Source organism: Rhinichthys klamathensis, unplaced genomic scaffold, assembly GCF_029890125.1.
Source record: "Rhinichthys klamathensis goyatoka isolate OS25496 unplaced genomic scaffold, OSU_Roscu_1.1 h1tg000604l_1, whole genome shotgun sequence".
Taxonomy (NCBI): Eukaryota; Metazoa; Chordata; class Actinopteri; order Cypriniformes; family Leuciscidae; genus Rhinichthys; species Rhinichthys klamathensis.
In genome coordinates this window covers 124,806-128,195 of record NW_026607059.1, presented here as the reverse complement: position 1 = coordinate 128,195, position 3,390 = coordinate 124,806, and positions in this window count along the sequence as shown.

Below are 3,390 nucleotides of genomic sequence, written 5' to 3'. Positions count from 1 at the left end.
CGTTTGTCTTAATAATCTTTCCTTAAGTGCACATTTTGAATTTCTATCAAAAATGCATATCAGAAGTAAAATAGGTTGCAAAAAAGCCGCTTCATGTCGAGTTAAGGTTGAAATTCAAAATCCTTTTCATCCCTCACTCACTTAAAAACCAAAAACCATTTTGCGAAGTGGCAAAAGATCAGCATTTGGCTTTGGTTAACCTCACCGTCTGTCACATACGATTCCCTTGATTCTCTCCTGGAGTTTCATCAGTGTCAAAATACATAAACGGTGACGCATTTACCTGTCATAGTCAGAGATATCAGAGCTTACGCCGGCACCGAGATGTTTTCATTTCAGCCATTTCGACTAATGCTTTTGTCTTTTCTACTGTTGCTCATGGCAAGAGGGTCATCATGGGTTTTCTCGTGTCATGAAACACACCAGACTCCTTTACTGGCAGAAACCTTATACACGGCAACCAAAACACACATATTTATACAGAAATACGAGTACCAAAGTAATCTTAATCTTGAAAACTGGCTTAAAACACTGAATGCTTCAAAAAATGCATTAAAGTCCTTAAATGCCAACAGAAAGCTTAATAAAAACACGGCGTAAGCAATAACGGCTCTCATTTTTCCGACAGCGAAGCGACACACACTCTCACTCGTCTCATTTGCTCCGTTAAATAGTGCTTGTATTGCGCATAATTTGTGAAATTAAATTACACATAAAGCCGCATCTAAAACAGCTTGTGAGTCGCAAGTACCAAAATGAGTGGCTTACTGCGCTCAAACGGCCAAATACACACAAAATGATGTCAAAATGCCCGTCTTGGCGAGTATTCAGTTAAACACATTTAGTTTTGGAACCTAATTAGTTGACGCAGATAACGCATGTTGTGTAAAAGCATATTGGATCCGTGCATACGCTCTTAAAGTGACAGCAGCCTAATATTCCTGCTGCCGTCTGTCATGTTAATCTAACAACAAAACACAAAGAAAATCACTCTCTGCTCTTGACTAATTGTAAGCATTAATCTGTATTTTTTACAATAAAGACTATCCAGTGTTATTTTACATTTGATTACTTTGATTTCCGTAGAATTTCTTAACTGAATACTAACATACTGTTAGACCCACCTAAAAAAAAAAAGTAAAGCCGTGTTTTGTTTCATATCTCTCTTTGATATGAACATTCTGTTGCATTTATTTGTGCTGTTGTTTGAAATTTGTTGATTTGTTCTTATTTTATTACTGACTTGTTTTATGAAAATTAATTTTGCATTGAAGAAAAGTAGATTTTTGTTTGTATAGCTGTCAATTATAGATATTTGAAAGAAAATCGGAATCTGTAAAAATCGAGATCGGCTGTTCACACTTAAAAAAAAAAAAAAAAAAAAAAAACGGAAATCAGAATCGGCCAATAAAATTGCAATCGGTGCATCTCTAATCATTATTACATATTCGGTTCTTTAGAGCCCCGGATCTATATCTAATTTCAAGTTTTGCTGATGATTCTTCCTATTCTTTTGTTTTCTGCCTGCGGTAACTATGAGTGAAACATCACTTCCTTTTTGTGTATTAGACACTGCTACCTTATTGAATAAAGGGGAAATGCATTTATTCAGTCATCAAAGATTAGATTATTGTTGTGTGGAAAAAAATATACACTTTTACACACCTAGGGGTCGTTATTTAATTCAGGCATTCTTTTATCGTTTTTTTTTTTAGTTATATTGTTTATAATTAATTAATTGAGGAATACTAAGAAGGTTGATTTAACTTAAAAATGAATGAGGAGGAGTGTAGTGAATGGCATCCTGGGTCACTAAAGACCCGAGGTATGCGTTTAAAGGGTTAGTTCACCCAAAAATGAAAATTCTGTCAGTAATTACTCACCCTCATGTTTTTCCAACCCCGTAAGACTTTCGTTCATCTTCGGAACACAAATTAAGATATTTTTGATTAAATCTGAGAGCTGGATCACTCCTCCATAGGCTTCTTAAGGGATCGAAACTGACCGGCCCAAAAGTTATGAAAGACATCGTTAAAATAGTCCAAGTGACTACAGTGGCTCAATCTTAAGTTTATCAAGCGACGCGAATACTTTTTGTGCGCAAAAAAACAAACAAAAATAACGACTTTTTTCAACTAATCATTTCCTTCCCTGTGGGCCTTGATATTTCACGTAGTGATATTGCGCAAAGCTTCTAGGTTGCACGTCACACGTAGGCTCACTATTAGCCGACGCTGGTCATGTGTGTGATGCGTGACGTACAACCAAGAAGCTTTGCGTAGTTTTCTCTACGTGAACTATCACGGCCGAACAGAGAAGGAAATGATTAGTTGAATAAAGTCGTTATTTTTGTTTGTTTTTTTGCGCACAAAAAGTATTCTCGTCGCTTGATAAACTTAAGATTGAGCCACTGTAGTCACTTGGACTATTTTAACGATGTCTTTCATAACTTTTGGGCCGGTCAGTTTCAATCCCTTAAGAAGCCTATGGAGGAGTGATCCAGCTCTCAGATTTAATCAAAAATATCTTAATTCATGTTCCGAAGATGAACGAAAGTCTTACGGGGTTGGAACAACATGAGCGAGAGTAATTACTGACAGAATTTTCATTTTTGGGTGAACTAACCCTTTAAGGGTTAAAGAACCATTATTAGTTAGAACCGTTCAGTGGAAAGTTCGTACAAAAAAAATCTTAGTGTGAATACATTTTTAATAATCTAAAGAACATTTTGCCCCTATCACTTTTGTGAAATGGAAAGATTCCATTCATGTCAAAAACTCTTTATGAAACTATCAATGCCAATAAAGAACATTCTTTCTTAAGTGTAACAAAATAGGAAATACCTGTAATTATGATTCTGTACTAGACACATTTCACAGCTGAAAGATCTGTCTGTGTCTTCACTGTCACTTCTGTTCCCACAACCCTCTAAGCCTGTTAAAGACACAAACACACACATGCAAAACTTGCCGCCATGATGCTACAACATTGCTATGCGGTTCTTAGGTTGTCAAAGATCGTCTAGTCTGTAGAAGTGACTCGGTCGGGTTCCTCCTTAAATGTGTGTCTATGGGATTTTGTTTATCACCTGTTTTATGGTCCAGCAGGTGAAAATGGTGAATCTGATGATTTAAAACAACAAAATAACAGCACAGCTCTCCTCAAAAAGACACATGATTCATGATGAATCATTCATGTCATCACTAAGCCCATGTAATAGTTATAGATGCTTTTAATTTAGCGTGTAGCACTCATTAGAGGTCTGCACTGATTCCTGTGGCTTGTTCACATAACTTATCTCCTCAATTACACTTTCCACAGTCATGTGTAATCGAGGCTACATTACTGAACACACACACTTTGTGCAATTTGGTCTTTTTTTGTTGTTGG